At 45.5% G+C, this 23,832-nt stretch overlaps 1 protein-coding gene across 3 annotated transcripts in view; it reads left to right on the forward strand.

Moving 5' to 3' along the window:
- Window positions 1-23,832, forward strand: part of LOC135520429 (glutamate receptor ionotropic, kainate 2) — a 237,227-nt gene that overhangs the window by 116,545 nt on the left and 96,850 nt on the right. The gene's annotated exons all lie outside the window — the stretch shown is intronic.

Here is a 23,832-nt window from a genome sequence, read left to right on the forward strand (position 1 = left end):
AAGAGCTGGAGGTTTAGAATAGACTGTCTATTCGACATCTGTTATGTAAATGAAAGTTCACTTCGATAATAACACCACTCTATGGACTGTGGCCAAGCAGATGACCTGTCCAATACAACAGCTGTGTAACGGCTGTTGGTGGAAGAAGGTGAGGACCAAGGTGCAGCGTGGTACGTGTCTATGATTTTTATTATAACCCAACACTAGAACAAAAATGAACAAAGCATCACAAATGAAACAGTTCTATCTGGTGCAGACACACAAAGCAGAAAACAACCACCCACAAAACCCATGTGGGAAAAGCTACCTAAGTAGAGACAACGATAGACAGCTGCCTCTGATTGAGAACCACACCTGGCCAAACAACAAAGAAATACAAAACATAGAAACTGAACATAGAATGCCCACCCTAGTCACACCCTGGCCTAACCAAAATAGAGAATAAAAGCCTCTCTATGGCCAGTGCGTGACAAGTTGGTTACATTTTGAAGGGTCATGTAGTCTTGGATGACCCCACATTTGTATATTTCTTAAACATAATGTATAATGGTCCTGTCATATTGTCCTGAGGGTCAAATAAGGGATGGGGTCATTTAAGGGTCAGAGTTCAGAGTTAATGAAATGGCCCCAGTGCTCCCTCCTTGCAGTCAGTGTCCTCTTATTAAAGAGAGAAAATCAATTAGGCAGGTTAACTAATTAGTCACATTCCAGGATCATATTTATTAGGCACCAAATGGAAGAAAACGGACTAAAACGGGGAAGGATCACCAGAACAGATCCAATCAGAAACTCTTGTTTTTGTTTTCCGTTTCAAAATGTTTTGCGACAGTGTGTCCTAATGAATAGGACCAGGTGTCCAATCTGCCCCGTGGGTCCTGTCTGTACTGGGGTGGGGATAAGAATGGAGAAGGGGGCTCTAGCAGAAATGAAGAGAGACAATAAAACAGACAGACAGCAAGAATGTGAAGCAGCTTGATCTTGAGACTCTTCTTACAAGATGGGATTTTCACAGAACATGAAAGCAAAACTCACTCAGCTACAGTCAAAGTACCTGAAGGTATAAAAACCAAAGCTTACCTCTTAAATAAATCTTAGAAAGGAACAAACCGTTTTTCTTCCTTTTTCTTCCAGTTGCTGCTGCTTTTAGACTCCTCCTCCAGTGGGAGTGTGACAGTGCAGTGAAGGGAAAAGGTTTTGCTCAGCCTGCGGCGAATCCTCATGGTAGCAACCTGATGGCAGGCGACGGTGATCTGCTAGACTCTGTGTGTGTGTGTGTGTGTGTGTGTGTGTGTGTGTGTGTGTGTGTGTGTGTGTGTGTGTGTGTGTGTGTGTGTGTGTGTGTGTGTGTGTGTGTGTGTGTGTGTGTGTGTGTGTGTGTGTGTGTGTGTGTGTGTGTGTGTGCGCCTGCGCACATTGCTGCAACCTCTGGGAGACAAGTTTCTAGTTCGGTGTGAGATGTGAGAGCTGTTCAGTGTGGATTACAGGAGAGCAAAGAAGTGAGAGAAGTGGAGTATAAAATTATAGATTTTGTTATTTTCAGAAAGGGCCTTAAGAGAGGAGCTAAAATTAGCAGCTGTGTGATGTAATGTGTTTTTGACCAACAGCCAACAACATCTTACATCTATTTGTGGGCACAGCTAATAATACAACAACTGCTGCTTGGAGGTTTTTATGAGCTTCATCTATGAGTAATTCCTGGATCTCTGTGCAGTCAAGAGAGACACAGTTGTGTTTCTATGATATTTGTCCACCACACACTGTTCATCTCAAGACAAAACAAGCCATAGGAAGACCGTAGGGAGGATCAAAGAACTCCCCTGAGAGGACAAATAATCCTGTCAGTCCTGGGGTAATTCTGCTCCCCCCTGGCTAATTACTTTTACCCTAACTATCACAAAACTCTGCTTTTTCAATCAGTTTCCCTGCTCCCTGTTTTATAGTCATAAAGCCTGATGACTCTCCTCATGAGTTTGGCCATTAAGGAGAAGAAAAAATGGACTAGATAATCTGGTGCCTGTATGTGTGTGCCGGTATGTGTGTGCCTGTGTGTGTGTGTGTGTGTGTGTGTGTGTGTGTGTGTGTGTGTGTGTGTGTGTGTGTGTGTGTGTGTGTGTGTGTGTGTGTGTGTGTGTGTGTGTGTGTGTGTGTGTGTGTGTGTGTGTGTGTGTGTGTGTGTGTGTGTGTGTGTGTGTGTGTGTGTGTGTGTGTGTGTGTGCACTAGGTAGGGTGAGACTATCAGGTTCCTAATGGAGAAACCCTGCTGGGGGAGGTACTTGTCGTCTGGAAGAGGGTAGTGAGAGGGAGCACAGACCCACATTACAAGCCCAAATGGCCCTATTGTGAACACGCAGTGGAAAGGCTGCCCATGCTAGATTAGATAACCTAGGGCCCTCAACAACAACATTGAGGTTGTGAGTGAGTGAGTGAGTGAGTGAGAGAGAGAGGGAGTGTGTGAGAGAGAGAGAGGGAGAGAGGGAGTGTGTGTGTGTGTGTGTGTGTGTGAGAGAGGGGAGAGAGAGAGAGAGAGAGAGAGAGAGAGAGGGAGTGTGTGTGTGTGTGTGTGTGTGTGAGAGAGAGAGAGAGAGAGAGAATAAAAGAAAGGGAGAAAGTTGGCAAAGAAAGAGAGGGAGAAAGACTGGGTGAGAGGCATTAAATGTGTGTCTGAAAACAGATGATTTCCTATTTAACACTCCATTGAGTTCCCCCATTATTCTGGGTCCTGGCTGGAGCCATGATGGTGGCAGTAGTTTCCCCCTGGTTCACAATAACAGCCATCTGCAGCCACACACTGCTGCTTCAATTTCCCCACAATGGAGCCACTGAGAATATCAGACATGCTGCAGTACACTAGAGTGTGCATGTACACTGGAGTGTGTGTCTATGTTTGTGTGTGGGTGTGTGTCTGTGTGTGTGCACAGTACCCTGCCTGACAGACTAACAGCAATCAACAGCCCACCCATCACCATCTCAGTAATAGAGAGAATGGGTTCAATAGGCGACATTGTCAACAGATGTTTTCTGTGGAAATGATCTTGCAGTGAAAATTGGAGGGACTTTTCATTTTCTAGTATGACAGAATAGCATCCAGTAATGGAGGAATAGAGGGGGAGAGGGGAAGAGGGAGAGAGGGGAAGATGAATAGAGGGGAAGAGGAATAGAGGGAGAGAGGGGAAGAGGGAGAGAAGGAGAGAGAGAGGGAGAGAGAGAGGGGAAGAGAGAGAGGGAGAGAGGGGAAGAGGGAAAGAGGGATAGTAGGGGAGAGAGGTAGAGAGGGGAAGAGGGATAGAAGGGGAGACAGGGGAAGAGGGAGAGAGAGGGGAAGATGAATAGAGGGAGAGAGGGGAAGAGCTTTTCATGTTCGCTTCACACAGCCATTGTGTCTGATTCTGGTGTGCGGTAACAGGCTGTAATGGTGGACCAGAATTGAATGATTTCTTTTTCCTGTTTAATAAAACTCACAAACCCAGAAACAAATACCAACAGATACCAGGTAGCAGTCTTAGTAGTGCTATCACAGTCAAAGAAGGGGAAAAATACACATTCATCAGTGTGCTTGGGCGCGTGAGCTTGTGAGAGGATGGAAAAGGAGAAGAGAGAGAAAGTGAAATAGAAAGAGCAAGAGAGCGATGGAGGGGCAGACAGAGAGATGGTGGGAGTGAGAAGGAGAGAGAGAAAGAGGGATAGCCAGATGGAGAGATGGTGGGAGATGGGGGAATGTGACACTGAGACTGTGTGGAGGATAATGAGACACAGTGGCAGCCTGGGCCTCGGTATGCTTTAGGACTGTTTGCCAAACAATGAGGCCCTGCAAACCCAATTAAAGGGCAGATTTCCCCAGGAAGAAAGAAAATGTGAAATTATCCCTGCTTGTTAAACCTGTCACTTAATTTCAATCAAATTATTACTTATGATCCCAGGGACCTCTCGGCTAATTGTTTTTTCTCTCTCTCTCCTCTGCTTAGGTTTCAGTGACAGGAAGAGGCTGTTCTCTGTCTGGTGAATGGGTTTATCATAGATAGCAGAGCATTTACTATTAGATGTGTGTCTGACTTCAGATGCATCATTTCACTACTGTCGCTTAGAGACAATATTCTAAACTGTGAACCTGTATTACAGTGCCAGTGTCAGCAGTAGGGGCTATATTTAGATGGTTGTACTTTGTATTTCTCAATGGCGGATTATCGAGGTCCACATTTTTCCCTTTTCCATCTGTTTCTTTTTTCATGTGTCTTTTCTGTTGGTTATTGTGATGTGGGCCAAAGCTACATTATGCTGTCAACAAACAGACAAAGGACTTTAATGTTCCATTGGATTATCACAGTCACATTGTGTTGATATAGATAGACTGTTGTGGCCTTGTTTTCCTTAGAGAGCAACGAGGAGTAGGTAAGTAAGCTATTCATAGACAGACAGAGGTTCTAGTGTAGCTGACTACAGTGACATAGAGCAGCTATCCATAGACAGACAGAGGTTCTAAGGTAGCTGACTACAGTGACATAGAGCTGCTATCCATAGACAGACAGAGGTTCTAGTGTAGCTGACTATAGTGACATAGAGCAGCTATCCATAGACAGACAGAGGTTCTAAGGTAGCTGACTACAGTGACATAGAGCAGCTATCCATAGACAGGCAGAGGTTCTAAGGTAGCTGACTACAGTGACATAGAGCAGCTATCCATAGACAGACAGAGGTTCTAAGGTAGCTGACTACAGTGACATAGAGCTGCTATCCATAGACAGACAGAGGTTCTAGTGTAGCTGACTACAGTGACATAGAGCAGCTATCCATAGACAGACAGAGGTTCTAGTGTAGCTGACTACAGTGACATAGAGCAGCTATCCATAGACAGACAGAGGTTCTAAGGTAGCTGACTACAGTGACATAGAGCTGCTATCCATAGACAGACAGAGGTTCTAAGGTAGCTGACTACAGTGACATAGAGCTGCTATCCATAGACAGACAGAGGTTCTAGTGTAGCTGACTACAGTGACATAGAGCAGCTATCCATAGACAGGCAGAGGTTCTAAGGTAGCTGTCTACAGTGACATAGAGCAGCTATCCATAGACAGACAGAGGTTCTAGTGTAGCTGACTACAGTGACATAGAGCAGCTATCCATAGACAGACAGAGGTTCTAAGGTAGCTGACTACAGTGACATAGAGCTGCTATCCATAGACAGACAGAGGTTCTAGTGTAGCTGACTACAGTGACATAGAGCAGCTATCCATAGACAGACAGAGGTTCTAGTGTAGCTGACTACAGTGACATAGAGCAGCTATCCATAGACAGACAGAGGTTCTAAGGTAGCTGACTACAGTGACATAGAGCAGCTATCCATAGACAGACAGAGGTTCTAGTGTAGCTGACTACAGTGACATAGAGCAGCTATCCATAGACAGACAGAGGTTCTAGTGTAGCTGACTACAGTGACATAGAGCAGCTATCCATAGACAGACAGAGGTTCTAAGGTAGCTGACTACAGTGACATAGAGCAGCTATCCATAGACAGACAGAGGTTCTAATGTAGCTGACTACAGTGACATAGAGCAGCTATCTATAGACAGACAGAGGTTCTAAGGTAGCTGACTACAGTGACATAGAGCAGCTATCCATAGACAGACAGAGGTTCTAAGGTAGCTGACTACAGTGACATAGTGCTGCTATCCATAGACAGACAGAGGTTCTAAGGTAGCTGACTACCGGTTATTGTCACTGCCGTGTATATCCCCCCTCAAGCTGCATTTATGATAGCTGGGGATTTTAACAAAGCAAATTTGAGAACAAGGCTACCTAAATTCTATAAGCATATTGATTGTAGCACTCGTGCGAGCAATACACTGGATCACTGCTACTCTATCTTCCGCGATGCATACAATGCCCTCCCCCACCCTCCTTTTGGCAAATCTGACCACGACTCCAATTTGCTCCTCCCTCCGATAGGAAGAAACTCAAAAAGGATGTACCTGTGACAAGAACTATTCAACGCTGGTCTGACCAGTCGGAATCCGCGCTTCAAAATTGTTTTGATCACGCAGACTGGGACATGTTCCGGGGAGCCTCAGAGAATAATATTGATTTATATTCTGATTCGGTGAGTGAGTTTATAAGGAAGTGCATAGGAGATGTTGTACCCACTGTGACTATTGAAACCTACCCTAACCAAAAACCGTGGATAGGTGGAAGCATTTGCACAAAACTGAAAGCGCGAACCACCACATTTAACTATGGAAGGATGACTGGGAATATGGCCGAATACAAACAGTGTAGTTAATCACTCCGCAAGGCAATCAAACAAGCGAAATGCTGGTATAGGGACCAAGTGGAGTCACAATTCAATGGCTCGGACACGAGACGTATGTGGCAGGGTCTACAGGCAATCACGGACTACTAAAAGAAAACCAGCCACGACACGTCTTGCTTCCAGTCAAACTAAACACCTTCTTTTCCCACGTTGAGGATAATACAGTGCCCCCGACACGGCCCGCTACCAAGGACTGCGGGCTCTCCCTCTCCTTCTCCGTGGCCAACGTAAGACATTTAAACATGTTATGCTGCTGGCCCAGAAGGCATCCCTAGCTGCGTCTTCAGAGCATGTGCAGACCAGCTGGCTGGTGTGTTTATGGACATGTTCTCCCTGTCCCAGGCTGCTGTCCCCACATGCTTCAAGACAGCCACCATTGTTCCTGTACCCAAAAAGGAAAAGGTAACTGAACTAAATGACCATCGCCCTGTAGCACTCACTTCTGTCATCATGAAGTGCTTTGAGAGACTAGTCAAGGATCATATCACCTCCACCGTACCTGCCACCTTAGACCCACTAAATTTTGCATACCGCCTCAATAAGTCCACAGACCATGCAAATGCCATCACACTGCACACTGCCCTATCCCATCTGGACAAGAGGAATACCTATGTAAGAATGCTGTTCATTGACTGCAGCTCAGCATTCAACACCATAGCACCCTCCAAGCTCATTATTAAGCTTGAGGCCCTGGGTCTCAACCCCGCCCTGTGCATTTGGGTCCTGGACTTCCTGATGGGCCGCCCTCAGGTGGTGAAGGTAGGAAACAACATCTCCACTTCTCTGATCCTCAACACTGGGGGCCCACAAAGGTGCGTGCTCAGCCCACTCCTGTACTCCCTGTTCACCCCTGATTGCGTGGCCATGCACGCCTCCAACTCAATCATCAAGTTTGCAGACGACACAACAGTAGTAGGCTTGATCACCAACAACGACGAGACAGTCTATAGAGAGGAGGTGAGGGCACTCAGAGTGTGGTGTCTGGAAAACAACCTCTCCCTCAACGTCAACAAAACAAAGAAGATGATTGTGGACTTCAGAAAACAGCAGAGGGAGCAATCCCTATCCACATCGACAGGACACCACTGGAGAAGGTGAAAGTTTTAAGTTCCTTGGCGTACACAGCACGGACAAACTGAAATGGTCCACCCACACAGTGTGGTGAAGAAGACGCAACAGCGCCTCTTCAACCTCAGGAGGCTGAAGAAATTTGGCTTGCCACCTAAAACCCTCACAAACTTTTACAGATGCACAATTGAGAGCATTTTGTCGGGCTGTATCACCGCCTGGTACGGCAACTGCAATGCCCACAAATGCAAGGCTCTCCAGAGGGAAGTGCGGTCTGCACAACGCCTCAGCAGGGCTAAACTATCTGCCCTCTAGGACACCTACAGCACCTGTTGTCACAGGAAGGCCAAAAATAAGGACAACAACCAACCGAGCCACTGCCTTTTCACCCCGCTACCATCCAGAAGGCAAGGTCAGTACAGGTGCATCAAAGCTGAGACCGAGAGACTGAAAAATAGCTCAAGACCATCAGACTGTTAAACAGCCGTCACTAACACAGAGAGGCTACTGCCTACATACAGATTTGAAATCATTGGCCACTTTAATAAATGGATCACTAGTCACTTTAATAATGTTTACATATCTTCCATTACTCATCTCATATGTACCAGTATATACAGTATTTTATACCAGCTATTGCATCTTGCCTATGCTGCTCGGTCATCGCTCATCCATATATTTATATATATTCAATCCCTTACTTAGATTTGTGTGTATTAGGTAGTTGTTGTGGAATTGTTAGATTACTTGATAGATATTACTGCATTGTCAGAACTAGAAATACAAGCATTTCGCTATACTCACAATAATATCTGCTAACCATGTGTATGTGACTAATACAATGTGATTTGATTTGATTGTATCACTAATGAAAGGCTTCTGTGATTACACATGGAGGATGGTTTCTTTAGATTTTCCCATGTTTCAAAATACTGAGTTTCAAGGTAGACCTTGAAATACATCCACAAGTTCACCTCCAATTGACTCAAATTATGTCAATTAGCCTATCAGAAGCTTTTAAAACCATGCCATCATTTTCTGAAATTTCCAAGCTGTTTGAGGCACAGTCAACTTAGTGTATGTAAACTTCTGACCCACTGGAATTGTGATACAGTGAATTATAAGTGAAATAATTTGTCTGTAAACAATTGTTGGAAAAATTACTTGAGTCATGCACAAAGTACATGTCCTAACCGACTTGCCAAACCTATAGTTTGTAAACAAGAAATTTGTGGAGTGGTTGAAAAACAAGTTTTAATGACTCCAACCTAAGTGTATGTAAACTTCCGACTTCAACTGTATGTGTGTGTAACGGCATTCCTCCTCCTCTTCTGAGGAGGAGAAGCAAGGAGGATCGGAGGACCAATGCGCAGCGTGGTAAGTGTCCATAACGTTTATTTAAAGACATAAACTGAACACTACAAAACAATAAACGTGAAACGAATGAAACCGAAACAGTACCGTGTGGCAACAAACACACACACGGAAAACAAACACCCACAAACCAACAGTGAAACCCAGGCTACCTATGTATGATTCTCAATCAGAGACAACTAACGACACCTGCCTCTGATTGAGAACCATACTAGGCCGAAACAGAAACCAAACATAGAAAAACAAACATAGACTGCCCACCCAAACTCATGCCCTGACCATACTAAATAAAGACAAAACAAAGGAAATAAAGGTCAGAACGTGACAGTACCCCCCCAAAGGTGCGGACTCCGGCCACAAAACCTGAACCTATAGGGGAGGGTCTGGGTGGGCGCCTGTCCGCGGTGGCGGCTCTGGCGCGGGACATGGACCCCACTTTGCCACAGTTTTTCTCCGCCTCATTGTCCACCTCCGTGGCCTCTTAAACATGGCGACCCTCGCCGCCGACCTTGGACTGGGGACCCTAGAAATGGGACCCGCATGGATGGGAGATTCCGGCAGCGCCGGACAGGCGAAAGACTCCAGCAGCGCCGGACAAGCGGGAGTCTCCGGCGGCGCGGGACAGGCGGGAGACGCGACTCTGTGAAGTGCGACTCTGGCATCGCCTGGCTGACTGACGGCTCTGGCAGCTCCTGGCTGGCTGACGGCTCTGGCGGCTCCTGGCTGACTGGCGGCTCTGGCGGCTCCTGGCTGACTGATGGCTCTGGCAGCTCCTGGCTGACTGGCGGCTCTGGCAGCTCCTGGCTGACTGGCGGCTCTGGCGGCTCCTGGCTGACTGACGGCTCTGGCGGCTCCTCGCTGGCTGGCGGCTCTGGCGGCTCCTGGCTGACTGGCGGCTCTGGCGGCTCCTGGCTGACTGGCGGCTCTGGCGGCTCAGGACAGACTGGCAGCTCTGGCGGCTCAGGACAGACGGGAGACTCTGGTGGCTCAGGTCAGATGGGAGACTCTGGCGGCTCAGGACAGACAGAAGACTCTGGCAGCTCAGGACAGACCGGAGATTCCTGTCCGCGGTGGCGGCTCTGGCGCGGGACATGGACCCCACTTTGCCACAGTTTTTCTCCGCCTCATTGTCCCCCTCCGTGGCCTCTTAAACATGGCGACCCTCGCCGCCGACCTTGGACTGGGGACCCTAGAAATGGGACCCGCATGGATGGGAGATTCCGGCAGCGCCGGACAGGCGAAAGACTCCGGCAGCGCCGGACAGGCGGGAGACTCCGGCGGCGCGGGACAGGCGGGAGACGCGACTCTGTGAAGTGCGACTCTGGCATCGCCTGGCTGACTGACGGCTCTGGCAGCTCCTGGCTGGCTGACGGCTCTGGCAGCTCCTGGCTGACTGGCGGCTCTGGCAGCTCCTGGCTGACTGCCGGCTCTGGCGGCTCCTGGCTGATTGACGGCTCTGGCGGCTCCTAGCTGGCTGGCGGCTCTGGCGGCTCCTGGCTGACTGGCGGCTCTGGCGGCTCCTGGCTGACTGGCGGCTCTGGCGGCTCCTGGCTAACTGACGGCTCTGGCAGCTCCTGGCTGACTGGCGGCTCTGGCAGCTCCTGGCTGACTGGCGGCTCTGGCGGCTCCTGGCTGACTGACGGCTCTGGCGGCTCCTAGCTGGCTGGCGGCTCTGGCGGCTCCTGGCTGACTGGCAGCTCTGGCGGCTCCTGACTGACTGGCGGCTCTGGTGGCTCAGGACAGACTGGCGGCTCTGGCGGCTCAGGACAGACGGGAGACTCTGGCGGCTCAGGTCAGATGGGAGACTCTGGCAGCTCAGGACAGACAGAAGACTCTGGCAGCTCAGGACAGACGGGAGATTCTGGCAGCGCTGGAGAGGAGGACTGCTCTAGCAGCGCTGGACAGGCGGGAACACCTGTAGGCAGAAGACTGAGAGACAGCCTGGTGCGGAGGGTTTCACCCGAGGGCTGGTGCGTGGAGGTGGCACTAAGTAGACCGGACCGTGCAGGTGCACTGGAGCTCTTGAGCACCGAGCCTGCCCAACCTTACCTCGTTGAATTCTCCCCGTAGCCAGGCCAGTGCGGCGAGGTGGAATAACCCGCAATGGGCTATGCTGGCAAACCGGGCAAACAAAGGAAATAAAGGTCAGAATGTGACAGTGCGGGCATTTGTAATGTGTGTGTGTGTTCGTTGGGGTGTCAGTGTAAGTATGTGTGAGTGTGTGGACAGAGTCCAGTGTGTGTCCATACTGTCAGTCTATCTGACACAGATCACTAAGAAACATGCCTCCGATTCCTGCAGACAGATATTTCTAGCATGAATACTTCCAAAGAGTTTCCCTCAGCAGTCTTCAATCTTCCCACCCTGAGGAAATCTGGAGCAGAGGATTAGCTGTTCTATTTTCACAATTGAAACTTGCATCATTGTCTCCATTTAATCAGGGCCTTGTTTCAGACTAGCAACAAAAATGCCTGAGGAAGGAAGGGAAGAAGGGAAGGCAGAGAGAGGGAGAAACACACAGTGGTGTATTATAGAGAAATGGATTAAAAATAATATCATATCACACTCTGTTGAAAAGAGGCCTAATCTGGTGGAGGAGAATGGAAGGAGGACTCCACTGAATAGAAGAATAATTAAAGGAATCTATTACGGCTTTGCTAATGAATTTAAATAGGAAGAGATCCATCTCTCCAAGGTAAATATGGGCTCCATGAGAAGATAATAGAGATGAAGAAATCATCACTTCACTGTTAATGTCTAAAGCTGTACAGTGCATGGCTGTAACACTGTAGTAATGAGGCTGCAGGCTGTAGTGCTGTGTTGTGGAGCTAATGGTATAGGTATTATGGTGCATAATATGATGTATTTCTTCATTGAAAGACTGTTGCTACTGGTTGTAGTGCTGTGCTGTGGAGCTAATGGTATAGGGAGTATGGTGCATAATATGATGTATTTCTTCATTGAAAGACTGTTGCTACTGGTTGTAGTGCTGTGTTGTGGAGCTAATGGTATGGGTAGTATGGTGCATAATATGATGTATTTCTTCATTGAAAGACTGTTGCTACTGGTTGTAGTGCTGTGCTGTGGAGCTAATGGTATAGGTAGTATGGTGCATAATATGATGTATTTCTTCATTGAAAGACTGTTGCTACTGGCTGTAGTGCTGTGCTGTGGAGCTAATGGTATGGGTAGTATGGTGCATAATATGATGTATTTCTTCATTGAAAGACTGTTGCTACTGGTTGTAGTGCTGTGTTGTGGAGCTAATGGTATAGGTAGTATGGTGCATAATATGATGTATTTCTTCATTGAAAGACTGTTGCTACTGGCTGTAGTGCTGTGCTGTGGAGCTAATGGTATAGGTAGTATGGTGCATAATATGATGTATTTCTTCATTGAAAGACTGTTGCTACTGGTTGTAGTGTTGTGTTGTGGAGCTAATGGTATAGGTAGTATGGTGCATAATATGATGTATTTCTTCATTGAAAGACTGTTGCTACTGGTTGTAGTGCTGTGTTGTGGAGCTAATGGTATAGGTAGTATGGTGCATAATATGATGTATTTCTTCATTGAAAGACTGTTGCTACTGGCTGTAGTGCTGTGTTGTGGAGCTAATGGTATGGGTAGTATGGTGCATAATATGATGTATTTCTTCATTGAAAGACTGTTGCTACTGGTTGTAGTGCTGTGTTGTGGAGCTAATGGTATAGGTAGTATGGTGCATAATATGATGTATTTCTTCATTGAAAGACTGTTGCTACTGGCTGTAGTGCTGTGCTGTGGAGCTAATGGTATGGGTAGTATGGTGCATAATATGATGTATTTCTTCATTGAAAGACTGTTGCTACTGGTTGTAGTGCTGTACAGTAGTATGATGTACTGGTGCATATGATGCTGCCATTCTCTACTCAAAGACAGTTTTGTTTATCAAATCAAATCAAACTGTATTGATCACATGCGCCGAATACAACAGGTGTAGGCCTTACCGTGAAATGCTTACTTACAAGCTTACTTAACCAACAATGTAGTTCAAGAAGAGGTATTTACCAACTAAACTCAAATAAAAAAGTATAAAAAGCAACACAATAAAATAAAAATAACAAGGTTATATACAGGGGGTACCGGTACTGAGTCAATGTGCAGGGTTACAGGTTAGTTGAGGTAATTTGTACATGTAGGTAGGAGTGACTATACATAGATAATAAACAGCGAGTAGCAGCAGTGTAAAAACAAATGGAGGGGGGGGTCAATGTAAGTAGTCCGGTGGGTATTTGATTAATTGTTCAGAAGTCTTGTGGCTCGGGGGCAGAAGCTGTTAAGGAGCCTTTTGGTTTTAGTCCTGGCGCTCAGGTACCGCTTGCCATGCGGTGGCAGAGGAAACAGTTTATGACTTTGGTGACTGGAGTCTCTGATGATATTATGGGCTTTCCTCTGACACCACCTATTATATAGGTCCTGGATGGCAGGAAGTTTGGCCCCAGTGATGTACTTGGCCGTACTGACTACCCTCTGTAGTGTCTTATGGTCAGATGCCGAGCAGTAGCCATACCAGGTGGTGATGCAACCGGTCAGGATGCTCTCGATGGTGCAGCTGTACAACTTTTTTGAGGATCTGGGGACCCATGCCAAATCTTGTCAGTCTCCTGAGGGGAAAAGGTTTTGTCGTGCCCTCTTCACAACTGTCTTGGTATGTTTGGACCACGATAGTTTGTTGGTGATGTGGACACCAAGGAACTTGAAACTCTCAACCCGCTCCACTACAGTCCCGTCGACGTTAATGGGGGCCTGTTCGACCCGCTTTTTCCTGTAGTCCACGATCAGCTCCTTTGTCTTGCTCACATTGAGGGAGAGGTTGTTGTCCTGGCACCACACTGCCAATTCTCTGACCTCCTCCCTATAGGTTGTCGGTGATCAGGCCTACCACTGTTGTGTCGTGAGCAAACTTTATTTATTTTATTTATTTTTTATTTCACCTTTATTTAACCAGGTAGGCTAGTTGAGAACAAGTTCTCATTTGCAACTGCGACCTGGCCAAGATTAATGATGGTGTTGGAGTCGTGTTTGGCCACACAGTCATGGGTGAACAGGGAGTAGAGGACATCTACATAGCTATTGTGTTTTTTGATGGTTTATGTTTGCTGTAGTTCCTTGAGATCTTTGGTAAACTGTCGAATACGAGTCTTTGCTATATTCAGAATCTCTTGATACACATACAGAATGTAAATATTTGCCCAAATCCTTTCATGATTGAAATAATGGCTTTTTGTTTGTTGTGTCATTTCCTTGGTAATTCAACATTCTGTGAGATAATCTGAGAATTTGAGGTGAGAACAACATGTGGATATGTATATATTAGTAGGAAAACATTGCATGCTGTAGGGTGAGAATCCTGACATTTGGTCGGTGTGTGTGTGAGAGGAAGCTTGTTGAACATGTAGCAGGGTTCATTGAGGTACATGAGCGTGTTCAAGAGATGCCTAACCAGGATCAACAGACAGCCATGATGGTGGGCTGGAGTGGACCAGAGGCCCTGTTCTCATCACCCAGTCATCTTTACACATTAGGGTCGCTAACTTGGAGATTTATGAGTTGTGTGCACACACACACACACACATGCACACACACACACACACACACACACACAGTTGTTGGCAATCACCAGCCAGTCATCTTCAAGACTAATTTCCTGGCATAATATGTTTCAGATGATAATGGGATGGGGAGAAAGAGAGAGAGGGAGAGAGAGAAAGAGGGAGAGGGAGAGACAACTTCCATTGTAATATTGTCATTACACGCACACACACACACTCTCTCTGCCCTAACCACAACCACAACCAGTCTCTGAGTTGTTTAAACACTGTTTAATGTTTACTATACTATTTGATCGTGTTGAACAGCCGCAAAACAGTATTCAGGTTGTTCAATAGAATAGAAACATCTAACATACATCAAGGGGTTTATACATACTGAGAGAAGAGAAACCTTCCATGGTGCCATGGATACATTTAAATTACCTGTAGTTTGGCCCCTCCCCTGTGTCTCCTCCTGAGGACCTCCACAGTCCCATAAAGCACTGCAGCTGGCCATGCCGACAACTGCCAGGGTTAATTGAAAGCTGTAGTAAGTCATTGAGTAAGTCCCTCAGTGTTCACCTTCACTCCCCCTAGGCTGCCACATACCCGTAACAAACTCCTTACTCAACATGCCAGCCCACAATAACACCCAGAGACTGGCCAATTTTATGATTAATTTAGCTCAATAAAGAGCCCTTATTTAAGTTTACTTACTTATCAACAAGAAGCTGGCTGTGTGTGTGTTATTGGGCCTGGGCCTGTGAGCTGTGGAGAATTGGAGCTGATGGAGAGACAAGAGTAGAGGAGGGTAGAATGGATGGATTGGAGGGGGCTCACTCTGCACCTACTGAGTATGTTACCCGGATGAGCAGGGTGTAGTCAGGATATCTGAAACACAGACACACCGATCTCATATCAACACCAGGACTCATTTTATCTAACTCTAAATTTCACAGGAATATGCATCGTCACGATTGCCTACACAATTAGACATCCCTCTAGTTCTCCGCAGTAAGGCCTACAACAACATGGCAGTACAACACGGCAGAACAGAGGAGCTTGGTGTTTGTTTTGCCCACTAATAGATATCCTGTCTATGGGAGAGTAAGCGGGGGGGGGGGGGTGAGAGAGAGAGGTGGAGGGCAGGGGGAATGTCATGGTGATTTAGGTGTGAGTGAGAGGGGAGAGAGGGTGAGGAGACACAGACCCGGGGCCTCAGCTCAGGCTGGTCAGAGACACATTTTAATCAGAGAGGCTGGAGAGCCAGAGGCCCCCCAGGGGCCCTACGCATCACATGGCATTACAGCGCAGACAAAACAACACCAGCACCCAGACGACTAGCCTCGCCTCCAAATAAAAGATAACCCTGCCAACACACATAACCATCATCATCCAGCCCACTGCTGCCTTAATCTGGCTCGTCCTCCAACACTAATTAACTTAATTGAGGGGATAAATGACACATCCTAGTGTAACTTCATTGAGGAGATAAATGACACATCCTAGTTTAACTTCATTGAGTGGATAAATGACACATCCTAGTTTAACTTCATTGAGGGGCTAAATGACACATCCTAGTTTAACTTCATTGAGGAGATAAATGACACATCCTAGTTTAACTTCATTGAGGGGATAAATGACACATCCTCGTTTAACTTCATTGAGGGGATAAATGACACATCCTAGTTTAACTTCATTGAGGGGATAAATGACACATCCTAGTTTAACTTCATTGAGGGGATAAATGACACATCCTCGTTTAACTTCATTGAGGGGATAAATTACACATCCTCTTTTAACTTCATTGAGGGGCTAAATGACACATCCTAGTTTAACTTCATTGAGGGGATAAATGACACATCCTCGTTTAACTTCATTGAGGGGATAAATGACACATCCTCGTTTAACTTCATTGAGGGGATAAATTACATCCTCGTTTAACTTCATTGAGGGGATAAATGACACATCCTCGTTTAACTTCATCGAGGGGATAAATTACACATCCTCTTTTAACTTCATTGAGGGGCTAAATGACACATCCTAGTTTAACTTCATTGAGGGGATAAATGACACATCCTCGTTTAACTTCATTGAGGGGATAAATGACACATCCTCGTTTAACTTCATTGAGGGGATAAATGACACATCCTAGTTTAACTTCATTGAGGGGATAAATGACACATCCTCGTTTAACTTCATCGAGGGGATAAATTACACATCCTCTTTTAACTTCATTGAGGGGCTAAATGACACATCCTAGTTTAACTTCATTGAGGGGATAAATGACACATCCTCGTTTAACTTCATTGAGGAGATAAATGACACATCCTCGTTTAACTTCATTGATGGGATAAATGACACATCCTCGTTTAACTTCATTGAGGGGACAAATGACACATCCTCGTTTAACTTTATTGAGGGGATAAATGACACATCCTCGTTTAACTTCATTGAGGGGATAAATGACACATCCACATGGTTTCTTTAGTCTTATCTTTATTTTCTTTAATAGTAGTTCTTGGGACTTTTGGGAATAGTCAGATCAGACTCATTATTATATGTGTGATTTAAAAACGAAATTAAATAATTAGCATGTTAAGTATTTAATGAATGGTTTAATTTTCATTTAACTTAGTTTCCTGCATTTTAGTTTTTCATCTGAAGCCAAATGATCTGTGAATGACGAGGGCAGGTTCTTTGTTTGGAGTGATGATGTATTCAGACCCTTTATTCTAAAATTAACATCAAATTGATCAGAAATACCATGTAGACATTGTTAATGTTGTAAATGACTAGATGAGAGAGAGAGAGAGAGAGAGAGAGAGAGAGAGAGGGGGGAAGAGAATGGGAAAGAGTGAGAGAGAGGAGGAAAGAGAATGAGAGAGAGAGAGGAGGAAAGAGAATGAGAGAGAGAGAGATGAGGAAGGAGAATGAGAGAGAGAGAGAGAGAGAGAGAGAGAGAGAGAGAGAGAGAGAGAGAGGAGAGAGAGAGAGAGAGAGAGAGAGAGAGAGAGAGAGGGGGAGAGAGAGAGAGAGAGAGAGAGAGAGAGAGAGAGAGAGAGAGAGAGAGGGAGAGAGAGGGAGAGAGAGAGAGAGAGAATGAGAGAGAGAGAGAGATGGAGAGAGAGAGAGAGAGAGAGAGAGAGAGAGAGAGAGAGAGGAGGAAAGAGAATGAGAGAGAGAGAGATGAGGAAGGATGAGATGAGGAAAGAGAATGAGAGAGAGAGAGGAGGAAAGAGAATGAGAGAGAGAGAGATGAGGAAGGATGAGATGAGGAAAGAGAATGAGAGAGAGAGAGATGAGGAAGGATGAGATGAGGAAAGAGAATGAGAGAGAGAGAGATGAGGAAGGATGAGATGAGGAAAGAGAATGAGAGAGAGAGAGAGAGAGAGAGAGAGAGAGAGAGAGAGAGAGAGGGAGAGAGAGGGAGAGAGAGAGAGAGAGAGAGAGAGAGAGAATGAGAGAGAGAGAGAGAGGAGAGAGAGAGAGAGAGAGAGAGAGAGAGAGAGAGAGAGAGAGAGGAGGAAAGAGAATGAGAGAGAGAGAGATGAGGAAGGATGAGATGAGGAAAGAGAATGAGAGAGAGAGAGGAGGAAAGAGAATGAGAGAGAGAGAGATGAGGAAGGATGAGATGAGGAAAGAGAATGAGAGAGAGAGAGATGAGGAAGGATGAGATGAGGAAAAAGAATGAGAGAGAGAGAGAGAGAGAGAGAGAGAGAGAGAGAGAGAGAGAGAGAGAGAGAGAGAGAGAGAGAGAGAGAGAGACATAGATGGGAGACGGAGACGGGGGAGAAGAGAGAGAAGAGAAGGAGGCAAGAACGAGGCAGAAGAATAGACAGCGTCAGGTGTAATGTTCATACTGGCTGACACAAGGGAAAAGCCAGGTTTTAAAGCGTTTAGCTTTAATTTCAGTCAGGAGTGACATAATTGATTTTAATGAGATGTTTATAGAGTGAAGTGGCTGTGTTGCTAAATCATTTGCAAGGCTTGCTGCCTGCTTGGTTCTTCAGAGGCTCACACAGCACTGGGGAAAAGAGAGAAAAGCACTCAAGCAGCCGTTGCCAAAATTCACATAGTCCCCCTTGCCCCCCATCTCAGACTTAAACCAACCTCCCCACTTCCCCATCCCAGCCAGCCCACTCTGTGGCCCACCTTCTCTGCACTGTGATTGACAGGTGCCACACTACACCAGAGTGATTATAAAGACACTTCTCCCTGGGAAGTTACTGAGGCAGGTGTGGACAGCAGAGAATGGTCCCTTTCCTATCCTTCACCCCCTCCACCCCTCAGGGAAAGACAGACTGTCACTCTGCAGCTGGTGACCACTCCATCACCCCCCGTCCTCCAGGGTGTCACCCACCCTGCAGCAGCTTCACTTCCCTCTTATTAACACCTTTCAAAATAGACATTATTAATATCACACATTTTATTCCTGAACTCCCCCACCATTACACCACTGACAGCAACCACCCACAACACCATATTATCATCCAAACTGCCGTCACAACCGCTTCAGGCAAACAATCGGGACAAGGGTGGGGAAATGATAGCTTTAGGTCCTGATTTATTCAGCAGGACAGCGGTTTCCAACGGCAACCCTCAGTCATGATTTCCATACAACAAACGTAAGGAGCTATTTTGATTGCTTTCCAATCAAGTGAGACAAACATTAATTAGATTTTTTGAGGGACTGTGGAATTAGGGGTATGGAACTTGGAGCGTGGATGACTGGCATTTCTCTCTGATAAGTTGCTCTCATATCAGTCTCCTTACTCACTTCTGTTTACTGTCAGCCGTTTATTATTACAGAGAGTGAAAGAGTAAGCTGAGGATTCTGAGAATCCCAAACGCCACCTTATTCCCTATATAGGACATTGCTTTTGACCAGGGCCCATGGGGTGCTATGTAGGGAATAGGGTGCCATTTGGTACACACACAGTATGTTTTCAGAGATTAGAGATGTCTGGGTTTATCATACCTTTTTATGATTGTTTGTATAATGTGCTGTGTGCTGTAGATGTCATGTCGCCATGGTTATTTGGCATATTAGAAAATAGCCCTTTCTTTGCTTTTCTTGGCCTCTTCCCTGTTCCTTTCTCTCCTCTCTCTTTGTTTCCTATAATAACATTGTGTATTGTCACGATGGAAGTCTCACAGTCCAACCAAGTTAGGTAGGCAACGAGGATGCAACAGTTTGAATGGTTGACATCCCAATGAAATGAGATCTAAATGACACAGACATTCCATTGACTGTGATGTGATAATGTGATGATATGGAGGATCTGTGATGTGGTTGGCGGGGATGATGACACATTGTCTCTCTTGTTGGAGACTCAAGCTGTTGTCATATTTCTGATGGTTGACATCCCACTGAGTTGTTGTGACGTAGCCTATTGACGGGGATGTGATGACATGATAAGGACACATTCTCTCTGTTGTTTCACAGATAGACGTTGCTCTCATGAACAGATGTGGAATCTTTATTTGATCGCCCTGTTGCATCTTGGGGCGGCAGGGTAGCCTAGTGGTTATAGCGTTGGACTAGTAACCGGAAGGTTGCAAGTTCAAATCCCCGAGCTGACAAGGTATAAATCTGTCATTCTGCCCCTGAACAAGCAGTTAACCCACTGTTCCTAGGCCATCATTGAAAATAAGAATTTGTTCTTAACTGACTTGCCTAGTTAAATAAAGGTAAAATAAAAAGAGAACTTTCCTGCAATGCAGAAGATGTAAAACTTGTAGTTTATTTAAGGTTTAAAAATGCTTCTGGTTTTTGTCATTTCCGGTTTTGAGATTTCAGACTTGATTTTCCCTTTAAGAAAAATGTATCAACCCCGAACAAAAATCTCAATGACTTAAAATCCACATAATAATTCACATTTTGTTGCTGCAGGATTATTTTCCTGCTGTAGCAAACTGACTCATATTAAGATCCTACATCTGTAGACTGATACATGTGGTGTGATCTAGTAATATGTGATGATTTGTGATGCGGTGATGACACATGGTCTCTCTGCTCCACATACATACACTGCGTTCATGCCCGATGCTGTGACGTAGGCATCCAATTGACTGTGAAAATCAAATCAAATTGTATTGGTCCCGTACACATATTTTCCAGATGTTATTGCAGGTGCAGTAAAATGCTTCTGTTTCTGACTCCAACAGTGCAGTAATAAAGTGCCTAGCAGATATCTCAACTTGGATGTCAACCCACCACCTCAAGTACCAACCTTGACAAGAAGGAGCTGCTCTTCCTCCTGGGGAAGGCCTGCCCGCTCAAAGACCTCTCCATCGCGGTTGACAACTTCACAGTGTCGCCCTCCCAGAGTGCAAAGAACCTTGGCATGACCCTGGATATCACCCTGTCGTTCTCTATAAACATCAGAGCAGTGACCCGCTCCTGCAGGTTTATGCTCTACAACATCCGTAGACTACAACCCAACCTCACACAGGAAGTGGCACAGGTCCTAATCCAGGCATTTGTCATCTCCCGTCTAGACTACTGTAACTCTCTGTTGGCTGGGCTCCCTCCTTGTGCCATCAAATCCCTGTAACTTATCCAGAATGCTGCAGCCCGCCTGGTGTTCAAACTTCCCAGGTTCTCCCATGTCACCCTGCTCCTCAGCACACTCCACCGGCTTCCAGACGAAGCTCGCATCCACTACAAGACCATGGTGCTTAATTATGGAACAGCAAGAGGACCTGCCCCTCCCTACCTTCAGGCTATGCTCAAACCCTACACCCCAACCTGAGCACTCCATTCTGCCACCTCATGTCTCTTGGCCCTTCCACCCCTATGGTAGGGAAGCTCCCGCTCAGCCGAGTCCAAGCTCTTCTCTGTCCTGGCACCCAATGGTGGAAGTAGCTTCCCCCTAAAAACCTGAACCAGCACTTGATCCTCCCCACCCTTTCTAGCTTGGGCTCTACTGGTAACTACTTTGAGGAAAATGTAAAATATATGCACTACCATTCAAAAGTTTGGGGTCACTTAGAAATTGATTTGATTTTGAAAGGAAAGCAACATTTTTTGTCCATTAAAATAACATCAAATTGATCAGAAATACAGTGTAGACATTGTTAATGTTGTAAATTACTATTGAAGCTGGAAATGGCAGATTTTTTTATGGAATATATAGATATTGGCTTTTTCTTTGCAACACTGCCCAGAAGGCCAGCATCCCGGAGTCGCCTCTTCACTGTTGACGTTGAGACTGGAGTTTTTCAGGTAGTACACAGATCGAGATCTTCAGTTTCTTGGCAATTTCTCGCATGGAATAGACATAATTTCTCAGAACGAGAATAGACTGATGAGTTTCAGAAGAAGGTTATTTGTTTCGTGCCATTTTGAGCCTGTAATCAAACCCACAAATGCTGGTGCTTCAGATGCTCAACAAGTCTCAACAAGCACCCCCATATCCACATCGACGTGACAGTAGTGGAGAAGGTGTAAAGTTTTAAGTTCCTCGGCGTACACATCACGGACAAACTGAAATGGTCCACCCACACAGACAGCGTGGTGAAGAAGGTGCAACAGCGCCTCTTCAACCTCAGGAGGCTGAAGAAATTTGGCTTGTCACCAAAAACACTCACAAACTTTTACAGATGCACAATCGAGAGCATCCTGTCGGGCTGTATCACCGCCTGGTATGGCAACTGCTCCGCCCACAACCGTAAGGCTCTCCAGAGGGTAGTAGGTCTGCACAACGCATCACCGTGGGCAAACTATCTGCCCTCCAGGACACCTACACCATCCGATGTCACAGGAAGGCGAAAAAGATCATCAAGGACAACAACCACCCGAGCCACTGCCTGTTCACCCTGCTATCATCCAGAAGGCGAGGGCAGTACAGGTGCATCGAAGCTGGGACCGAGAGACTGAAAAGCAGCTTTTATCTCAAGGCCATCAGCCTGTTAAACAGCCATCACTAACATTGAGTGGCGGCTGCCAACATACTGACTCAAATCTCTAACCAGTTTAATAATAAAAAATTGGATGTAATAACTGTGTCACTAGTCACTTAAAAACTATGCCACTTCATATCATTTTTACATACCCTACATTACTCATCTCATATGTATATACTGTACATATATACCATCTACAGCATCTTGCCTATGCTGTTCGGCCATCGCTCATCCATATATTTATGTGTACATATTCTTATTCATTCCTTTGTTGTTGTGAAATTGTTAGATTACTTGTTGAATATTACTGCACGGTCGGAACTAGAAGCACAAGCATTTCGCTACACTCACATTAACATCTGCTTACCATGTGTATGTGACCAATAAAATTTGATTTGATTTGAAGTCTAAAGAAGGACAGTTTTATTGCTTCTTTAATCACAACAAGTTTTCAGCTGTGCTAACATAATTGCAAAAGTGTTTTCTAATGATCAATTAGCCTTTTAAAGTGATAAACTTGGATTAGCTAACACAACATGCCATTGGAACACAGGACTGATGGTTGCTAATAATGGACCTCTGTACGCCTATGTAGATATTCCATAAAAAATCTTCCGTTTCCAGCTACAATAGTCATTTACAACACTAACAATGTGTATACTGTAGTTGTGATGAATTTGATGTTATTGTAATGAACAAAAAATTTGCTTTTCTTTCAAAAACAAGGACATTTCTATGACCCAAAACATTTGAACAGTACAATGTGTTCAGAAAGTATTCACACCCATGAATGTACTTTGTGTCCTGAATACAAAGCGTTATGTTTGGGGTAAATCCAACACAACACGTCACTGAGTACCACTCTTCATACTTTCAAGCATGGTGGTGGCTGCATCATGTTATGGTTATGCTTGTCATCAGCAAGGACTACAGAGTTTTTTAGGTTACAAATATATGGAACAGAGCTTTGCACAGGCAAAATCCTAGAAGAAACCTGGTTTAGTCTGTTTTCCACCAGACACTGGGAGACAAATTCACCTTTCAAAATAAAACACCCGCAGGCCAGATTCGGACAGAGGTCCATCAGTTGGGGAACCTTGTCTTAGAGATTTACTCAGAAAGACTGTGATTCTAACATGTATCAACTCAGGGTGTGACTATTTATGTAAAATAGATATTTTTGTATTTAATTTGTAATACATTTGCAAGTGTCTAAAAACATTTTTACTTTGTCATTCTGGAGTATTGTGTGTAGATGGGTGAGAAGAAAATAATATTGAATTCATTTTGAATTCAGGCTGTAACACAAAATGTGGATGAAGTCAAGGGGTTTGAATACTCTCTGAAGGCACTGTATGTACTGTACATAGGTATTCCTCTTGTCCAGATGGGATAGGGCATTGTGCAGTTCAATGGCGATTGCATCATCTGTGGATCTGTTAGGGCTGTATGGAAATTGTAGTGGGCCTAGGCTGTCAGGAACAGCAGAGGTGATGTGATCCTTAACGAGCCTCTCAAAGCACTTCATGATGACGGAAGTGGGTGTTACAGGGCAATAGTAATTTAGTTCAGTTACCTTCACTTTCTTGGGTACAGGAACAATGGTGG

Source organism: Oncorhynchus masou, chromosome 29 (assembly GCF_036934945.1).
Source record: "Oncorhynchus masou masou isolate Uvic2021 chromosome 29, UVic_Omas_1.1, whole genome shotgun sequence".
Lineage (NCBI taxonomy): Eukaryota > Metazoa > Chordata > Actinopteri > Salmoniformes > Salmonidae > Oncorhynchus > Oncorhynchus masou.